Consider the following 21,612-nt stretch of genomic DNA (forward strand, 5'->3'; position numbering starts at 1 on the left):
CTTATCAATTGGAGAATTTTCCTGTCCCTTCTTCTGACAATGACATAGTCTATTTAAATGCCAGTTCTTGCTACAAGAACTTACTACTGTTAGGTAGGCATAAAAACAGTGTTGGTGATGAGAATATCATGAGGTTCATAAGTCTTCAGTAGTAACCATTGCTATTTCCATTTCCAACTTTAGTCTTCTCAAGAACTTCATGTCATATCTCACAGTTTGTGCCTTCTCTCACAATAAAGTTACTCAGAATTATAAGATTGTCCTCTCTTAATACATTGATGATGAGGACCTCCAGATCTTCAGAGAATTTTTCTTTGACATTTTCAGGGTTTGTCATGGTTGAAGCATACACACATATCATGTAATGTGACACTTTTCTGCAAGTGATAATTGCATTGTCATGAGCCTGTTATTCATTGCTTCTGGGAAGCATGCATCTTACTGGCTAGATTAGCTCTGATTGCAAAAATCACCTCCTCCTTAACATGTGCTCTTCATCAAAGTGACCACTCCAAAAAAAAAATTATCTTGTTTCAACTTCAATATACTAGCTTTAATTTGTCAACCTTGTTTCATTCTGATAGCTAATTGGACACGGTATCTCTCACAACAAGAGCTGTTTGTTTCAGGTCTCCTGGATTTCATGATCATTGACAACCTTTCCAACTCTCAAATCCCATGCTGCTAAAGCCCCAAGACTAGTATTGTCATATTGCACAGATAAGCAATCAACAACGATGAGATAGACACAGGATTGGTTATTTACATATTATTTGGTTAGATTAGTTCCTGCCACAATTGAGTTAGCTAGATGGCACAGTAGATAGAGCTTTGGGCAAGGAAGTCAAAAAGACCAGAGTCCAAATCTGGTCTCAGACACTAAGTGATCTTAGGCATTTTTTTCTTTTCTTTTTTATTTGCTAAGGCATTTGGGGTTAAGTGACTTGCCCAGGGTCACACAGCTAAGAAGTGTTAAGTTTCTGAGACTAGATTTGAACTCAGGTCCTTCTGACTTAAGGGCTGGTGCTCTATCCACTGGGCCACCTACCTTCCCCTTAACCTCTTTTTCAATCCAAAAAAAAAAAAAAAAAAGAATAATAGCCCTTATTTACCAAGGTTGCTGTAAGAATCAATGAGATATTTGTAAATTGTTTAGAACAATTCCTGGCACATAATAAACACATGTATAAATGCAAGTTATTGTTGTTATCATTATTGTGCAATGCCTCGTTGGGTACTTTGCCTATCTTTGATCTTGGAGTTTCTTTTGTGTACAGAAATATCCACTTGCACATAACCAAGATGAAACCCATTTTGCTGGAAAGGGGTATTAAAGGAATTGTTGGGGTTTGGTGCAAAGGTTGAGGAATACCCTGACTTGAGTTCTTTTATAAGGCATATGGGTGGTGCAATAGATGTAAGGACTAGAATTGGAGGCGAGAACACATAGGATCAAATCTATCCTGTGACACTTAATGTCAGTGTGATCTTGTCCCTATGTCTTAATTTTAGCTTGAGGGATGTTATTTTGCTTGAAGACCAAATGAGATAAGTAAAAGCATGTTGAAATCTGACAGACATTTATTCAATCATTACTGACTTGACTAATCACAAAATCTTGGAGAATATTTCTGTACTTATTTTTAGTATGTAATCTATTGGAAAAGAAGGGATTAGATAATAAGATTATAAATGCAGACACCAGATCATGATTGGGAAACTCAACTAGATATTTCTCACTAAGAAGCTTTGCTTGAATTCCCATCTTTTAATTCCTAAAATGGAAACTCCATTAAGCTTTACAGGAAGACATCAGAGAAGAGAATTTGGTAGATCTGTAAAACAGGGTCTAAAAGATTCATTTTGTGTATTAACTCCTATCATGAAGAAGGGATGTGTACTTGAGGAATAAATTAATAGAGATGTTGATTTCTTTGAGAATTTTATGTCCTTTAGATATCTGAGGATTACAGAAACTATATTTTGGTAAGAGATAAGAATCAGTGTAGGGGTACGCATTTGAGAAGGTACATTATGGACGTGAAATACTGAATCACTGGGATTTCCCAGAAATACCTATTTAGTAATAATGCTAAGTACCTTGGAGTTTATTAAATTCTCAACCAGCTCACTTCCCAATGAAACTTATATCTCCTACTGACAGAGTGTGAATATTTCTTCTGTTAACACTTTTTTTTCTTAATACACAGAACTTGTCACATGATCTATAGAATATTTTTGCCACATAAACCTCTACTAACTTTTCTCAGAAGCCAACAAGATATAGAAGGATATTAGGACCACACAATATAAATGGGATGACCAATGATTCCAAGTAGCCATCCACAATTTTAGAAGATAGCATTCTAATCCTCTTCTCATTCTGATCACATTCTTAACTATCCTCTTTTTCAGGGCTCATTTGACGTTAATGTCCTTTACTTATTAGACACATAGAGAAGGCTAAGATTATTCTCTGGCTCCTGGTTCCTTTGAGAAAGCTAAGAAAGTGAAATCACTACCTTTTCCGGCAACAGAAAAAGTCCAGAGAAATACAACAGATTAGTCTCATAATTCTCTAGGATGTATTGTTTTTATTTAACCAACAGATCCCAAATTGAATATGAATAATCAAACAAGCAAGGGGCAAGTCTTTAAGACTTTAATAATATATGCCATGGGAAAATACATAGGAGAAAGTCTTCTTTAAGTGCTTTCAGCAGAGACTTGGTCTAATTTATCCCCCACTGTTTCAGTATTGGATACATTGAGAAAAGGGAGAGGGGAACAAGTGAATGCTGGCAGAAACTGGAAAGGCAGATTTCTGGGGAAGGTGAAATATAAAGAATTCACCAATAGCCATGTATGTGGAGTCTTTTGTTATGGGCCAGAACTCTGAACTTGAAACAAAGGAGTGTTACAAGATACTAAGTCAGTGGAATTGATAGAGACAATAGTTGTCTCATTTAGCATGGTTCAGTATGATTGATTTAATTCTACAAGGAGATGTCATGGGCCAGAACTTGAAACAAAGTACTAAGTGGAATTAAGAAGACAATGGTTAAATCTAGTTTAGCACTGATTTAATCCTACAACAAATAATGGTTTCCTAGTGATATAATGATTGGTTTGTACTCAGTGTACAGCATATAAGCAAGAAGCTCTCAGGGCCAAAGAGAGACAAGTGCATTAGAAGCTCTCAGAGCCTCAGCCAGGATTCATTTGGGGATATTCAGAAGTCAGAGAAGGCAGGTGGGAGTGTAGGCTCTCAGAAGCGAGGAGAGAGGAAGACCTAGCCAAGCCCCAAGTGAAGGAGACAAGATTCTGAAGGAGACAATAAAAGACTTGGACTTTAACTCCTGGCTGCACTTGTGTAGTGATGACTGAACTGAAAGAAAGGCTGCCTCCAGAGACCCCAAGAAAACCTTAACAAGAGAATATTATATTTTAGAGAGTATTACAGTCTTTTCCTCTCATTCTAAGAATTACAAGGGGATCCTTTTACTTTTTAAAGAAATTCTTAATGATAAACTTCTGAGGAATCACTTGGGATGAGGATCCTAGTGACCTAGAGATCATAAGAAAGGGGAAAGGACATACCTGTATAATATACATACATACATATATATATAAATATATATATATATATATATATATATATATATATATATATACATAGTAGTTCTTTGTGTGGTGGCAAAGAATTGGAAATTAAGGGATGACCATCAATCGGGAAAAGACTGAACAAGTTGTGGTGTATGGATGTAATGGAATAGTATTGTGCTATAAGAAATGATTAGCAAGAAGATTTCAAGAAAAACCTTGAAAGACTTACACATGAACTGATGCCGAGTGAAGTGAACAGAACTAGGAGAATATTTATATAGTAACAGTAATATTATGTGATGATCAACTGTGAATGGCTTCAGCAATACACTGATGCAAGACAATTCCAAAAGACTCATAATAGAAAATACTATCTTCATCAAGAGAAAGATTATGGAATCAGAATGTAAATCAAACCACACTTTTTTTCATTTTATTATCTATTTTTGTGTGTGTATGTATATGATTTTCTCTTTTGTTCTGTTTCTTCTTTCACAACATGACTAATGTGAAAATATGTTTAAAATGATTCAATATTTATAACTTAGATTATATTTTTTGCTATATTAGGGAAGGGGACTGAAAGGGAGGGAGGAAGGGAGAAAAATTTTGAAACTCAAAATTTTATAAAAATGAATATTGAAAACTAAATAAAATAAAATAAATAAAATCTTGCAGAGAAGAGATGGGTAAAGCCTTAATTATTTCCAATTCCATAAGAAATTTGTTAGCTGATGTAATGTTTTGTAGTACCCAGGTCATTGTTTAAAGAAGGAAAAGAATCATACATGGTAGCTTTCACTATTTATACAGATCAATCAATACATTTTAATTAAATATCTCCTATGCTTTAGGCATTGGAACACTCACAACAGAAACATCTGCCTCAATTGACCACAAGCTTCTTGAAGATAAGGAATTTTATAAATGAAAAATGAACAAATTTATTCAAAATATCCTTAGAGGGGAAGACTGACATTGATTGTATGTATGTATATGTGTGTGTTTTGGGGATTAGGAAATGAGGACTAAGGAAAGGCTCCTATAAGATGTTGAATTGAATTCTAAAGAAAAAGCAAGGAAGGAAGTAAAGTATACATGGAATGGGGGTGTCCCATGAAAAAGAACAATTGAAGAAGATGAGGGAAAGATCATTATGGTTGGACCATAGATTACACAGAAGCTGACATTGTATGAGAAGTATGGCCATGTTATTGAATTAAGTCACATATGAAATCAAATTGAAATGCTTTCCACATTACTTTGTCCAATTCTTCCTTTCCTCTCTTTTCAGAGACCCGCTACCTATCACTGCTATTTTGAAGGCTGCCTGCCTATCTATTCCTTCTCTGCTTATACCATAACCAATCTATATTGGATAATCATCCAATTAGTGTTCTAATACTTTTATGATCTTATCACAGAAATAACGGGAGGTTATGCCAGGGAACAAGGGTGAAGGTGAGGCAGGCTGGAGGGTAATATCATATGGAGGCATAGGAGAGGATTCATACAACTGGAGGTCCTTCTCAGGACAGGGCCTTTGATTTTTGCCTTTGTAGCTTTGATGAATGCTAAGATAAAAAATGTGATAACTCATGCTTTGAGAATTATTTCCCATAGCAGAATTCTATTCTGGGTACTTGGCCTGAGCCATGCTTCCAGCAAAAATATGACTTTATTTTCTTCATTTAGTGCATTGGTACCAAAGTAGCCAAGTCTCAATGTAGTGATTAATCAGTATAGCTTTCTAGTCTCATTGAAGACAAAGCAATTTGTTACATATAACCAGAATTTGTTTTACTCTGCTCATACTAATCTACAAATGTACTAGAGATTATCAGATTTATTTAGGCTTTCTGACTGATTTTGAACAGAGTTTGTGATCATTTACCACTGCTTTGGGTATCTTACTAATCATTTCTTGACACAAATATTTCCTCTTGTCTCCTGTGTCACAATTTTCATCGCTGTTTCAGCTACCAGAGAATCTGTCCTTGTGGGCTACCTGTGTGGGCTACAATGAAGGAGAATTTCATGAGAATTCACTTTTTTCTTCCTGTGGCTTGATCTTGGGAATTTTATTCATTTTGATTTTGAATTTGATGAATCAATTTGATTCACTGATATTTGGAACTCCTGGATTAAAAATATGAAAATCTTGACTCACCCATATTCCTCATTAACTTCTATGACTCTTCAAGGGGCAGGGAGAACATGGTTATTATCTCTTGGTATTGAAATGCTTTACCTATGTCTGTTTTTTATAAGAAAAAAATAACTACTATCTTTACCTCTAATCTTTTCCATTTTTCCTATTGCCCCATTAACTTTGTCAAAGCCCTTGGGTATACTCATAGCCCATCTCATTGTCTGGAGAAGACTAATTGCTTGGCAGACTCTTCTCTCCTATTTCCTTTTATTCTGTCTCAGAGATCTTAGTAAGTAATGAGTATATGTCAATATTCATAAGCTCTAAAGGTAAAGTTCAATGTGAAGTCATCCTTTAAAATTGAATAGCTCATCCCTAAATTGCCTGCTCCTACCATTTCTTTTGACACAGATACTATATCTTTCTTGGAGACCTCATGCTATTCCTGAAATTTTGATTGGCATCTTAATATGCTTCTAAGGTTCTATCCACTTGTCTCTCTCTCCAGCAAAGAGAAAGGTTCTGTTCTTAGGGAACATGAACCAAAGGATTCAGAGAATATAGTTGTAACTCTCCATTCATTTTGGCTATATATTGAAAAGGAGACCTAGAAGAGCAGGACATTAAATACTCGTAGAAAGGTATAGTTTCCTTTTAGGTTGTTATTTGTTACTAGGCTATTGCTAAGGAGAATTTCTGGTAGAGGTTTAAGAATAGAAGGCCATGTGCTGATCAGTTTGACAATCTATCGGAATTTTTTTTCTGATTTAACGTTCAATGCTGATAGGATGAGTGATGCCAGTTCCAATGATGTAAGGATTGAAGAGAACCATCTAGACCCAGAGACAGGAACAGAATGTGGATCACAACATAACATTCACACTTTTTTGTTGTATATTTGTATTTTGTTTTCTTATTCATTTACTTTCTTTTTTGATCTGATTTTTCTTGTGCAGCAAGAGAATAGTATAAATATGTTTATACATATTGGATTTAACATATATTTTAACATGATTAACATGTTTGTTATCCAAGTGATGGATTGGGAGGGAAGGAGGGGAAATCTGAAACACAAGGCTATGCAAGGGTCAGTGTTGTCAAATTATCTGTGCATGTTTTGAAAATAAAAAGCTTTTCTGTACCAGATCTAAAACTATATTATAGAGCAGCAGTTACCAAAACCATTTGGTACTGGCTAAGGAATAGATTAGTTGATCAGTGGAATAGGTTAGGTTCAAGGGATAAAACAGTCAACAAATATAGCAACCTAGTCTTTGACAAACCCAAAGACCCCAGCTTTTGGGATAAGAACTTACTGTTTGATAATAATTGCTGGGAAAATTGGAAACTAATATGGCAGAAACTACACATTGATCCACATTTAACACCGTACACCAAGATAAGGTCAAAATGGGTTCATGACCTAGGCATAAAGAATGAAATTATTAATAAATTAGAGGAACACAGGATAGTTTACCTCTCAGACCTGTGGAAGGGGAAGGACTTTATGACCAAAGAAGAACTAGAGATCATTACTGATCACAAAATAGAAAATTTCGACTATACCAAACTGAAAAGTTTTGTACAAACAAAACTAAGGCAGACAAGATTAGAAGGGAAGCAATAAACTGGGAAAATATTTTTATAGTCAAAGGTTCTGATAAAGGCCTCATTTCCAAAATATATAGAGAATTAACTCTAATTTATAAAAAATCAAGCCATTCTCCAATTGAAAAATGGTCAAAGGATATGAACAGACAATTCTCAGATGAAGAAATTGAAACTATTTTCTAGTCATATGAAAAGATGTTCCAAGTTATTATTAATCAGAGAAATGCAAATTAAGACAACTCTAAGATACCACTACACACCTGTCAGATTGGCTAAGATGATAGGAAAAAATAATGATGATTGTTGGAGGGGATGCGGGAAAACTGGAACACTGATGCATTGTTGGTAGAGTTGTGAACGAATCCAACCATTCTGGAGAGTAGTTTGGAACTATGCTCAAAAAGTTATCAAATGGTGCATACCCTTTGATCCAGCAGTGTTACTACTGGGCTTATATCCCAAAGAGATACTAAAGAAGGGAATGGGACCTGTATGTGCATGAATGTTTGTGGCATCCCTTTTTGTAGTGGCTAGAAACTGGAAACTGAATGGATGCCCATCAATTTGAGAATGGCTGAATAAATTGTGGTATATGAATATTATGGAATATTATTGTTCTGTAAGAAATGACCAACAGGATGATTTCAGAAAGGCCTGGAGAGACTTACACGAACTGATGCTGAGTGAAATGAGCAGGACCAAGAGATCATTATATACTTCAGCAACAATACTATATGATGACCAGTTCTGATGGACCTGGCCATCCTCAGCAATGAGATCAACCAAATCATTTCCAATGGAGCAGTAATGAACTGAACCAGCTATGCCCAGAGAAAGAACTCTGGGTGATGATTAAAAACCATTACATTGAACTCCCAATCCCTATATTTATGCCCACCTGCATTTTTGATTTCCTTCACAAGCTACAGCCTCCTTCACAAGTACAATATTTCAGAGTCTGATTCTTTTTTGTACAGCAAAATAACGGTTTGGTCATGTATACTTATTGTGTATCTAATTTATATTTTAATATATTTAACATCTACTGGTCATCCTGCCATCTGGGGGAGGGGGTGGGGGGGTAAGAGGTGAAAAATTGGAACAAGAGGTTTGGCAATTGTTAATGCTGTAAAGTTACCCATGCATATAACCTGTAAATAAAAGGCTATTAAATAAATAAAAAGAAAATAAAAAGCTTTTTTAAAAAAAAATAAGAAATGCTTTAAATCATTTCTGATCAGAGAAATGCAAATTAATTAAAACATAATCTTACACCTATTAGATTGGTTAAAATGATAGAAGGAGGAAATGACAATTGTTAGAGGTGATATGGGGAAATTGGGGCACTAAAACACTGTTGATAGAATAGTGAACTCATCCAAGCATTTTATAGAGCTATCTAATCACAGAATTATAACAGTGCATTTACTCTTTGACTCCAGAGTAAGAATATTAGCTGTGTTTCCTGGAGTGATCAGGGGAGAAGGGAAAAGACCTATATATTCTAAAATATTTATAGCAACTCTCTTTGTGGTGGCAAAGAATTGTAAATTGAAGGGATGCCCTTCAATTGTGAAATGGCTTAAAGAATTATGGTATATGATTGTGATGGAACAGTACTACACTACACTGTGAGAAATGATCAACTGCTTGTTGATTTTGGAAAACCATGGAAAAATATATGAAATAAGGATTTGTGAAGTGAGCTGAACTCAGAGAATGTTGTATACAGTAACATCAATAATGTTCAAAGAATACTTTGGCACAATCAGGTTATCTCAAATATTATAAATACTCAGCTCAACTATAAAGGACCTGTGAAGTAAGGTGCTATCTATCTCCAGAGAAAGAACTGATAAATAGAAATAAGCAAAACATGGTTGGAAAAATTGGTTTATTAAATGTTGTCCTAGAAGAAAATTTACAGGAATTTGTAAGTATATATAAACATATATTATTTTCCAAGTTCTTGTTTACATTTCCTTGTTTCTCCTCCCCCCCCCTTCCAAAAACAACTCCCACCCCCATCTCTTGCTTAATACTCTGAAAACCATCAATGATATCCCGACTTGTTTCACACTGGAGGGACTGAATTGCAGTTGGGCCATGATAATAGCGATCCTTCATCTTCAGGCTAAGTGCATTGTTTTGACGCTGTTACATCCCCCCTCCCCCCAAGTCTTAATAGTCCATGGATTCTTGGAACTTCATCCTTTTGACTGGGGGTTGATAGAAGTCTGAAACCAGAGAGTTCCCCTCCGTGCTGCCGTTTTCACTGTTGTTCTCGTTTGGGGCTTCACGTTTCCTGAGAGTCGTTGCCAGGACCATAGCACTGTGGTGGTTAATTCTCTTGATGATGGCGGCATTTCTCTTCTGCTTTATGGATTTTGAAGAGTCGGAAGTAGATGGCACAGGGGACACCCCATAGCCCTCATCTAAGGATGTATCGTCCATAGCTGTCAAATCTAGTAGTGGGTTTTTCACTCCTAGTGACAGCATCGTTTCCCAACTCTTTTCATCCATTTGGGCACATTCTGCAAAGAGATCCCGTGAGCCCATGTAAAGCCGATCTCTATGAAAGTAATGGGATTGCAAAAACCGTGCCCAGAACTCCTTTTTTGTCATGTTCTTTGGAACGTTTTCTGCATATTTCGTTTTCACTGCTGGGTAGGTCCTCAATACGGACTCAATGATGTCAGAAGTCAAGTTATACTTCAGGCCATCACGACCCTCTTTTGGAGGGCGGACATCAGCCAGAAACGCCGCCGAAATGCCCACATCCTGTTTGTGATTGGATGCCGCAGGGCTCTCCACAGCATTCCCGCTGAAACGATTGGCCCAGAATTCGTCAGCACTGATCACCTGACTCACAACCAGGTCTTTATAAAGCTGAAACAAAACGGGATCTTCTTGCAGCCTTCTGTTTTTCTCTTTCAGTTCTTTCCTGGCTTTCCTGTGGAATTTGGGCAGCAACTGCTGAAGAAGGTCCTTCACGGTATTTCGATCGCTTACAGCTGTGCTTCCATTGGAAAAATGGAAGTTAATTTTGCCTCCCGCATGTAGGACCAGCTGAAGTTGGATTTTAGCTTTTTCTTCTCGGCTGATTTTCTGGCATTTAATGTGCCTATACATATGGCTGATTGTAAATGTGTCTTTGCCTTCAGGCGCCCAAGCGATCCTTTCTGGCATGAGATACAAGGCTCCATCTTGCTTCTTCTGACGCACCTTCTTTATGATCAGTAAAACTTCTTCTGATGAAGTTGCCATGTTGGCGGGAAGGTGTGTGCACAAGCTCCTGCCTGGGCCCTGAGGGAGGGCGGTGGGAGACCTCCCCTCAGTTGGTGAAGGAAGTTCTGTGGGGAGAGCTCCTCTCCGTTCTAGTCCTGAGGGAGGGTGGGTAGGGAGAACCTCTCCACTCCAAAGGGAGGATCAGTGGAAAGGTTCAGTCGCTAGAGCTCTGCTCCTCTCCGCACTTCACTACAACTGCCTAGGATCTTTCCCAGCTACTAGAGACCCAGCCTTGTTGCTGGTTATTTAAAGAGGCTATGAGTTAACACCTGGTAATAGGAAGCTACGAGTTAACACCTGGTAATAGGAGGTTACGAGTTAACGCCTGGTTCTAGGAACCTACGAGTTACCGCCTGGTTTGATTCGGGGAAGAGTTACCACTTTCTTGAGAAGAGCCTGGGAATCTTACCCAGAGAAATTCTAAATAGAAAAGTTTCCTTTGCCCAGATTGCTCGAGGCAAATTGACTAAGTGTCTCCTTTGTAAGTCAGACAATCCCAAACTTTGAGGGAGGGAGCAAAAAATTGTGGGTTGCTGCTAGTGATGTGGAGGAGCTCAGGTAGACCTCTGTTATTGGGGAAAAAAGAGAGGACCAGCCCAGTCCAGCGTCAGAATGGAATGCTATGTGTCAGCTAAAATGGATGCAAAAGGGTTTCTTTTGAAATTAGCAGAAGAAATGACTCTGGATGGAGAAGAAAATATTATCACGCATATTTTATTATATCATATTAATTAAAACATAATTAATTATTAATGGAGAGGAGAGGAGTCATCATTGAGAGGTGTTGCTAAGTACTTGGTGAGGTGGAAGGATTCTAACTCAGGAAAACTTTTCATTAAGAACAAACTTATTTCAAGAAATGAATGGGAATGAAGAAACTTCCAGTTCTTCAGAAATTTTGGCAAACCAAAGTTTGGACTACAGAAAACCATGCTGGTTCTGGCATAAATAAGCTTTATCTAAGACACCTTCACTTTTAGATGGCATGGATCTAATTACTGAATCCAAGTATTGCTGAGAGGGTGCCAGGTTCATCTTCGATGTAGGAATGCATTTTGGACTACACTATGTTACGGTGGCTACCGGAATAATTTATTTTCCCGGTTTTTACATGTTTCATTCATTCAAGCAAATCCCAAGTTATGTGACAGGAGTGTGTGCTCTTTTTTGGCAGGGAAAGTAGAAGAAACTCCTAAAAGATGTAACAATATTCTCAAAACAGATCGCAGCTTATTAAATGAAGCACACTTTGGTCAATTTGGAGACGATCCAAAGGAAGAAATTATGGCTTTGGAGCGTGTCTTATTACAGACCATAAAGTTTGATTTCCAAGAGGAACATCCCTACAAATTCCTCTTAAAATATGTCAAACAATTCAAAGGTGATAAAAACCAAATTCAAAAGTTAGTGCAAATGGCATGGACATTTGTAAATGACAGCTTGTGTACTACATTATCATTACAGCAGGAACCTGATATCATAGCAGTCTCAGTGATGTACTAGGCAGGTCACTCATGCAAAGTTGAAATACAGGAATGGATATCAAAACCAATGTACAGGAGATGGTGGGAACAGTTTGTTCCAGATGTATCTGTTAATGTATTAGAAGATATTGGCCATCAGATCCTGGATCTCCATTCACAAGAACACCACCAGAGAGCTCTCCATACAGCTCAGCAATTGCAGCAACCAGAGTCTCTTCGGTCAAGGCCTCAAGTGCCCTCATTCCATGCGGTGACAACAGTCAGAGCATTATCAAAATTCCGAACGTGGCAGCCCCAAAAGAAAGAGACCCAGCAGAGAACAGCAGCAGCAACAGCAGCAAGCACAACAATCTAAGAAACCATCTCTTCAGCCTAACCCTCCTAGGAAGGTTAAACCGTCATTGGTTGTTTCTTCCAAGTAAGATTCCAAGGCAGCAGAATCATCACCATCTAAAATTTCCCAAATTGAGACCATACACACACCAACATTACCTTTACATCCACCTCAGGAATGTAAGCCACTGCTCACAAGTGCAGTTGCAATAAGAGAGGGAGAGCAGAATAACAGATTGGAGGTTGGAGATCTTCCAAAAGTCCAGATTCCTCTGCCCCTGTGTATCAGCCACCTCTTCTTCCTCACCATCCCCCACTACCCTCCTCAGGCTACCTCACTGCAATGTCAAATACAAGTTCCTATATGTCAGGAGAAGGTTGTAAAAATATGCAGTCCATTATGAAGACAGAACTCGCTGGGGTTCTGCCCCAGCATCTAGACAACCCATTCATTTGCCATACCCTCGTTACATACATCCTCTTAATTCTCTTTCACTTTTTCCACCTCCTCCCCTTGCATCATTTCCACCACCCATAATTCTGACACCAACATATGTATATTTCCCCCCACCAGCATACAACTTTTATTTTCACCCTCCACAATTGCCTCCAGCTCACGGTAATCCTTCCTTTTCTTGTCCAAGGCTTTGCATGCTACCTCCTAGTTGCCCTCCTCCATTTGTTCCCCAAGATGGACAACCTCCCACACCCCCACTTCGAATGTCTATTGTAAAAGAATTAAGTCATTCAATTTGGCTGAAATAACACCCCCCATTTCTTTTCTTTTTAAATCAAAAACATTTTTTTTCACGTTTTAAAAGTCACCTACAGTGAAGTTTTGTTTCAACATTAAAAGAGTTGAACATCAGGGTACCTTGTATAATATTACATAGTTGTAGTACACAAAGTGAGTAGAATTGTGAATTTGAGCTCTAGTGAATCTTCCAGGGTATTGACTTCTTGTATAAGTATTTCAAAGGCAATTATAACCAATCTTTACATATTTGATGAATTATAAGGCACTTGCTGCTCCACCAGATTGCTTTCTATCAATGAATATACAAACCAACCATATTGGCTCAATAATTACATGTAAAGAACCCATTTCCTTTTAGAAATCAATGCCTACTTTTACTGAAAAGTAAATTCTAAATAATCCAATATCATTTAAAGTCAAAATTTTATTTTCCATGCAGTAACATGTTCCAGTGGTACATGACATCATACTTTCATGGTTTAACTATTGTTTTCAGTCTTTTAATGTTAAAATTGTTTTGGACAGGCTAACCTTGTTAAATTTGCTGCTGTTTTGTGGTGTCGTTTTTTAAAAGGGGGAGGCTAGGAGAAAGAAGGAAACTTAAACAATAACTTGGAAAATAATGTATGTTTATATATACACTTACAAATCCTGCAATCTTGATATCTTTTAGAAATGCAAATGTAACATCATTCTGCTAGTTTAAATTTTGGTCACAAAGGATACACCTTGAGTCAGTTACTTCCTTGAATAAAATCATAAAAAAAAAAAAAACTTTGTTCCAGGCATTGAAATTCATGATATTGTGAATGTTATTACATTATTCTAGGATTCTGGGATTATTGTAATTCTGGAATGACTTTTTAAATTAATTTATTTTACTTTTTTAAATAATTATAACTTTTATTGACAGAGCCTATGCCTGGGTAATTTTTTACAACAGTATCCCTTGCACTCACTTCTGTTCTGACTTTTCCCCTCCCTCCCTCCACCCACTCCCCCAGATGGCAAGCAGTCCTATACATGTTAAATAGGTCACAATATATCCTAGATACGATATATGTGTGCAGAACTGAACAGTTCTCTTGTTACACAGGAAGAATGGGATTCTGAAGGTAAAAATAACCTGGGAAGAAAAACCAAAATGCAAGCAGTTTACATTCATTTCCCAGTGTTCTTTCTTTGGGTGTAACTGTTTCTGTCCCTCGCTGATCAATTGAAACAGTTAGTCTTCTCTTTGTCAAAGAAATTCACTTCCATCAGAATAAATCCTCATACAGTATCATTGTTAAAGTATATAATGATCTCCTCGTTCTGCTCATTTGACTTAGCATCAGTTCATGTAACTCTCTCCAAGCATCTCTGTATTCATCCTGCTGGTCATTTCTTACAGAACAATAATATTCCATAACATTCATATATCACAATTTACCCAACCATTCTCCAATTGATGGGGATGCACTCAGTTTCCAGTTTCTGGCCACTACAAAGAGGGCTGCCACAAATATTGTTGAACATACAGGTCTTTTTCCTTTCTTTAAAATCTCTTTGGGATATGAGCCCAGTAGTAACACTGCTGGCTCAAAGGGTCTGCACAGTTTGATACCTTTTTGAGCATAGTTCCAAATTACTCTCCAGAATGGCTGGATGTATTCATATTTCCACCAACAATGTATCACTGTCCCTGTTTTCCCACATCCCCTGCAACGTTCCCCATTATCTTTCCCTGTCATTCTAGCCAATCTGACACGTGTGTAGTGGTATCTCAGAGTTCTCTTAATTTGCATTTCTCTGATTAATAATGACTTGGAGCATCTTTTCATATGGCTAGAAGTAGTTTCAATTTCTTCATCTGAGAATTCAGACTGTCATTTTAAATGGGAAAAAATCTTGAATACTAAAGTCTGTAAATTCCGATGTATATGGATCCCAAACTAAAGTTTGTAAATTATATTCAAATGAATATTGAGAACTTCTTGGCCTCTGGGACAACAAAGTTGGATTAAAAATGTTAACCCTTTCCTGATTCATGAAAAGCTAAAATTTATTGAAAGAAGGACATAAAATTCATGAAATTTATTGGTTTAGGAAACTTTGGTCATTGCTCTTCTTTGAAAATCTGAGGTCCTCTCTCTTTTCCCCTTTAACAGAAACCAACTTGAGCTCATCCACACCAGTAGCAGCAACCCACGAATTTGCTCTCTCTTCCTTTGGATGGCCTGACTTACAAAGGAAAAATTTAGGAAATCTTAGGCAAACTTAAATTGTCTCTAGCAATCTGGGCAGAGGAAACCTTTCCATTTAGAATTTCTCTGGTTAAGGTTCCCAAGTTCTTCTCTAGAAGGTGTTAAGTCTTAGTCGCTTGGAACAAAGTGTTAACGCGTAGCCTCCTAGAACCAAGTGTTAACGCGTAGCCTCCTAGAACCAAGTGTTAACTCGTAGCCTCTTTAAATAAGCAGCAATCAGGCGGGGGTTCCAGTTGCTGAGGAAGGTCTCAGGCCGCGTTGTTGAAGAGCATCGCATCGCATCGCATCGCATCGCATCGCATCGCATCGCATCGCATCGCATCGCATCGCATCGCATCGCATCGCATCGCATCGCATCGCATCGCATCGCATCGCATCGCATCGCATCGCATCGCAGAGCTTTCCCCACCGAGCTTTCTTAGAAGCTGAGAGGAGCTTTCTCCACCGACCTTCCCTCAGGGCCCAGGCGGAGGCTTCCGCAAGCACCTCGTGGTGCAGAAGGAAAGAGGTAAGGAGGGAGAATAAGAAAACAGGAGGGAGTGAGAGAGGAAACAGGGAAGGAGGGAGAGAGAGAGGAAAGCATAGCTGGGACATATTTTACCATCCAGGCTTAACTAGGATTGAGGGATTGACAACTTGGAAGAACTAGCTTCGCACCATGTTAGAATGGGGAGGTTTATGAATTAGAGAAATTCCCAAGTGGAAGAGCGAGCTTCACACAGAGGGGTGAGAAGTTTATCAGTCTCCTCACATTAAGCATCAGCTTATTCTAAGGAAGCAGCTTCCAACAAATTCGGACAAACTATCTTCATATCAACCACACATGATAGCCTATTCTTGTATAAGACAATATAGAAATACATCTGATTAAATTAATAATATTGAATTGTACCGATTTTTTTTTTTGTTCCAGGCTTTCTGGCACCCCACGTGCAAAATCGCTGCGGTCTGCATTGAAGGAGGACTTGGTGAGGTGGAAGATTCCAACTTACTCAGGAAAAGTTTTCACTAAGAACAAGTTGACTTCAAGAAATGAAGGGGAATAAAGAAACTTCCAGTTCTTCAGAAACTTTGGCAGACCAAAGTCTGGACTACGGAAAGCCATGCTGGTACTGGGATAAAAAAAATTTACTTAAAACGCCTTCACTGTTAGAGGGCCTGGATCCAGCTATTGAAGCCCAATACCGACGAGACGGTGCCAGGTTCATCTTTGATGTAGGAAAACGTTTGCAACTGCCCTACGTCACGGTGGCTACTGGAATAATGTTTTTTCACCGTTTCTACATGTTTCGTTCGTTTAAGAAATTCCCGAGATATGTGACAGGAGCGTGTGCTCTCTTTTTGGCAGGAAAAGTAGAAGAAACTCCTAAAAGATGTATTGATATTCTCAAAACAGTTCGCAGCTTATTAAATGACGAACAGTTCAGTAAATTTGGAAGTGACCCTAAGGAAGAAATTTTTACTTTGGAGATGGAATTATTAGAGAGCATAAAGTTTGATTTTCAGGTGGAACATCCCTACGAATTCCTGTTAAAATATGCCAAACAACTCAAAGGTGATCAAAACCAAATCCAAAAGTTACTTCAAATGGCATGGACATTTCTAAATGACAGCTTGTGCACTACGTTATCGTTACAGTGGAAACCTGACATCATAGCAGTCTCAGTGATGCACTTGGCAGGTCGCTCATGCAAACTTGAAATAGAGAAATGGACAGCAAACCCATTGTACAGGAGATGGTGGGAACAGTTTGTTCCAGATATATCTGATGAGGTATTAGAAGATATTGGCCATCAGATCCTGGATCTCCATTCACAAGAACACCAGCAGAGAACTCTCCATACAGTTCAGCAATTGCAGCAACCAGAGTCTCTTCGGTCAAGATCTCAAGTGCCCTCACTCCAGTGCTATGACAACAGTCAGAGCTTTCTCAGAATTCCGAACGGTGGCAGCCTCAAAAGAAAGAGACCCAGAAGTGAAGAGCAGCAGCAAGAGCAGCAAGCACAACAATCTAAGACACCATCTCCTCAGCCTAACCCTCCCAAGAAGCTTAAACAATCACTCGCTGTTTCTTCCAGGGAAGATAACAAGGCAGCAGAGTCATCACCATCTAAAATCTTCCAAATCGAGACCATACACACATCAAGATTACCTGCACATCAACCTTTGGAATGGAAGCCAGTGCTCATAGGTGCAGTTTCAACAGGAGAAGGAGATGAGAGCAGCACAGTGGAGATTGGAGAGCTCCCAAACGTCCAGATTGCTCCTCAAAGTTATTCTGCCCCTGTATATCAGCCACCTCCTCTTCCTCACCATCCCTCACTACCACCTTCAAGCTACCTCACTTCAATGTCAAATACAAGTGCCTACATGTCAGGAGAAGGTTATGAAAATATGCAATTCATAAGGAACACAGACAGACCATTCCATGGGGTTCTGCCCCCAGAATATGGACAAGCCACTCATTTGCAATACCCTCCGCACATATATCCTCTTAACCCTCCATCACTTGTCCCACCTGCCCTAGCATCATCCTTTCCACCATCCATAATTCCTACACCAACATCTGCATATTTCCCCGCGCCAGCATATAACTTTAACTTTCACCCTCCACAATTACCTCCAGCTCATACTGATCTTTCCTATTTTGGTCCAGGGCTTTCGATGCCACCTCCTAGTTACCCTCCTCCATTTGCGCCCCAAGATGGACAACCTCCAGTGCCACATCCCTTCTTTATACCTGGTATGTCTATGTCACAAGGATTAAATCATTCAACTTAGATGAAATAACATCCCTCATTCTTGTTAATTTAAACATTTTTTTCATTAAAAAAATCACCTACATTGAAATTTTGTTTAAACATTAAAATAGTTGAACATCAAGGTACCATGTACTACATACCTGCAGTGCATAAAGTGAGTAGAATTGTGAACTTCAGCTCTAGTGAACCTTCAAGAGTGTGGCTTCTTGTATAACTATTACAAAGACAATTGTACAAAGACATTTGTGCAAAGACAAACATTTACACATTTGGTGAATTTAAAGACACTTGTTGCTACAGTGGATTACTTTTTACCAATGAATATCCAAAGCAACCATATTGGCTCAATAATTATTTGTGAAGAACACAGTTCCTTGCAGACATCAGTGTGTACTTTTACTTAAAAGTAAGTTCTAAATAATCCAGTATCATCAAAAATCAAAATTTCTTTTTCCATTCACTAACACTCTATTGGTACATATCCTCATACTTTTGTGGTTTAACTATTGTTTTCAATCCTTTGATTATAAAATTGTTTTGGATAAGGCTGGCCTTGTTGAATTTTCTGTTATTGGGGGTGGTGGTGGTGGAAGGAGCAGGGGAGGAGAAACAAGGAAATGTAAACAAGAACTTGGAAAATAATGTATCTTTATATATACTTACAAATTCCTGTAAATTTTCTTCTGGGATGACACTTAAATCAATTTTTCAAACCATGTTTTGCTTACTTCTATTTTTCAGTTTTTTCTCTGGAAGTAGATAGCACTTACTTCATAAGTCCTTTATAATTGAGCTGAGTATTCATAATATTCGAAATAACCTGATTGTTCCCAATTATTTTTTGAACAATATTGATGTTACTGTATACAACGTTCTCTGAGTTCTGCTCACTTTGCAATTCATTATTTCATATTTCTTTCTTTGGTTTTCTAAAAGCAACAAGCTTATTTCTTGCAGTGTAGTACTATTCCATCACAATCATATACCACAACTTGTTTAGCCATTCCACAATTGAAGGACATCCCCCAATTTACAATTCTTTGCCACAACAAAGAAAGTTGCAATAAATATTTTTGAATATATATTATTAGAATACATATTAGATTAGATTAGATATATTATTAGATTATTAGAATATATATTAGTCCTTTTCCTTTTCCCCTGATCACTCTGGGAAACACAGCTAATAGTCTTATTCTGGAGTCAAAGAGTAAATGCACTTTTATCATTCTTTGGGCAGATAGCTGTATAAAACGAGTTCACACTTCTATCAACAGTGTTTTAGTGCCCCAATTTTCCCACATCACCTCTAACAATTGTCATTTCCTCTTTCTATCATTTTAACCAATCTAATAGGTGTGAGATTATGTTTTGCTTACTTTTCATTTGCATTGCATCTCTCTGATAAAAACTGATTTAGAATATTTCTTATTTTTAAAAAAGCTTTTTATTTTCAAAACAAGCACGAATAGTTTGACAACACTGACCCTTGCATAGCCTTTTGTTTCGGATTTTCCCCTCCTCTTCCCTATCCACTCCCGTAGATGGCACACAATTCAGTTTATCTTAATCATGTTAAAATATATGTTAAATCCGATATATATATATATATAAACATATTAATACCTAGTTTTGCACAAGAAAAATCAGGTCAAATAAAAGAAAGTATTTGAACTTTCGTTCAAGCAACAACAAAAAGAGTGAGAATATTATGTTGTGATTCACATTCAGTTCCCACAGTCCTCTCTCTGGGTGTAGATGGCTCTCTTTATCTCAAGATCATTGGACCTGGCAACAATCATCTCATCAGACTGACTGTTATATAATATTGATGTTGCCATGTACAATGATGTCCTGGTTCTGCTCATTTCACCTAGCATCACTTCATGTAAGTCTCTCCAGGTCCCTTTGAAATTATCCTGCTGATCGTTTCTTGCAGCACAATCATACTCCGAAAAATTCGTATACCATAATTATCCAGCCATTCTCCAACTAATAGGCATCCATTTAGGTTCCAGTTCGAAAATGGCTGCCACAAATATTTTTTTCCATATGAGGGTCGCTTTCCTTCTTTAGATCAAATGCCATGTACAGTTTGATTTTTTTTGAGCACATTTCCAAACTGAAGAGCATTTCTTATGACTAGAAGTAGTTTTGGGTTTTTTTTTCATGGAAACACATCCTTTTCACTCAAAATTCCTCGCAATCGCATACATTTCACAAAGTTCTCCATTTGAGATAGGAGACCTTTATCCAACAAACTGTCTATAAAATTGGTATTACTAAAATGTCTTTAACATTTTTTCATTAGTACCTTTGATATTCTTTTTTTTTTTTTTTTTTTATTTAATAGCCTTTTATTTACAGGATATATACATGGGTAACTTTACAGCATTAACAATTGCCAAACCTCTTGTTCCAATTTTTCACCTCTTACCCCCCCCACCCCCTCCCCTAAATGGCAGGATGACCAGTAGATGTTAAATATATTAAAATATAACTTAGATACATAATAAGTATACATGACCAAAACATTATTTTGCTGTACAAAAAGAATCAGACTCTGAATTATTGTATAATTAGCTTGTGAAGGAAATCAAAGATGCAGGTGTGCATAAATATAGGGATTGGGAATTCAATGTAATGGTTTTTAGTCATCTCCCAGAGTTCTTTTTCTGGGTATAGCTAGTTCAGTTCATTACTGCTCCATTAGAAATGATGGTTGATCTCGTTGCTGAGGATGGCCAGGTCCATCAGAACTGGTCATCATATAGTATTGTTGTTGAAGTATATAATGATCTCCTGGTCCTGCTCATTTCACTCAGCATCAGTTCGTGTAAGTCTCTCCAGGCCTTTCTGAAATCATCCTGTTGGTCATTTCTTACAGAACAGTAATATTCCATAATTTTCATATACCACAATTTATTCAGCCATTCTCCAACTGATGGACATCCATTCAGTTTCCAGTTTCTAGCCACTACAAAAAGGGCTGCCACAAACATTCGTGCACATACAGGTCCCTTTCCCTTCTTTATAATCTCTTTGGGATATAATCCCAGTAGTAACACTGCTGGATCAAAGGGTATGCACAGTTTGATAACTTTTTGAGCATAGTTCCAAACTACTCTCCAAAATGGTTGGATTCGTTCACAACTCCACCAACAATGCATCAATGTCCCAGTTTTCCCACATCCCCTCCAACAATCATCATTATTTTTTCCTGTCATCTTAGCCAATCTGACAGGTGTGTAGTGGTATCTTAGAGTTGTCTTAATTTGCATTTCTCTGATTAATAATGACTTGGAGCATCTTTTCATATGACTAGAAATAGTTTCAATTTCTTCATCTGAGAATTGTCTGTTCATATCCTTTG

At 37.7% G+C, this 21,612-nt stretch overlaps 3 pseudogenes; 2 read left to right on the plus strand and 1 right to left on the minus strand.

Annotated features, from left to right (window-relative positions):
• Nucleotides 1-6,525: 6,525 nt before the first annotated feature.
• On the minus strand, nucleotides 6,526-10,717 carry LOC100918103 (annotated as a pseudogene).
• A 669-nt stretch (nucleotides 10,718-11,386) lies between these two features.
• Nucleotides 11,387-13,012, plus strand: LOC116420830 (annotated as a pseudogene).
• A 3,370-nt stretch (nucleotides 13,013-16,382) lies between these two features.
• Nucleotides 16,383-18,258, plus strand: LOC105749648 (annotated as a pseudogene).
• The last annotated feature ends 3,354 nt before the right edge of the window (nucleotides 18,259-21,612 follow it).

The sequence above is a fragment of the Sarcophilus harrisii genome, chromosome 1 (assembly GCF_902635505.1).
Source record: "Sarcophilus harrisii chromosome 1, mSarHar1.11, whole genome shotgun sequence".
NCBI lineage: Eukaryota > Metazoa > Chordata > Mammalia > Dasyuromorphia > Dasyuridae > Sarcophilus > Sarcophilus harrisii.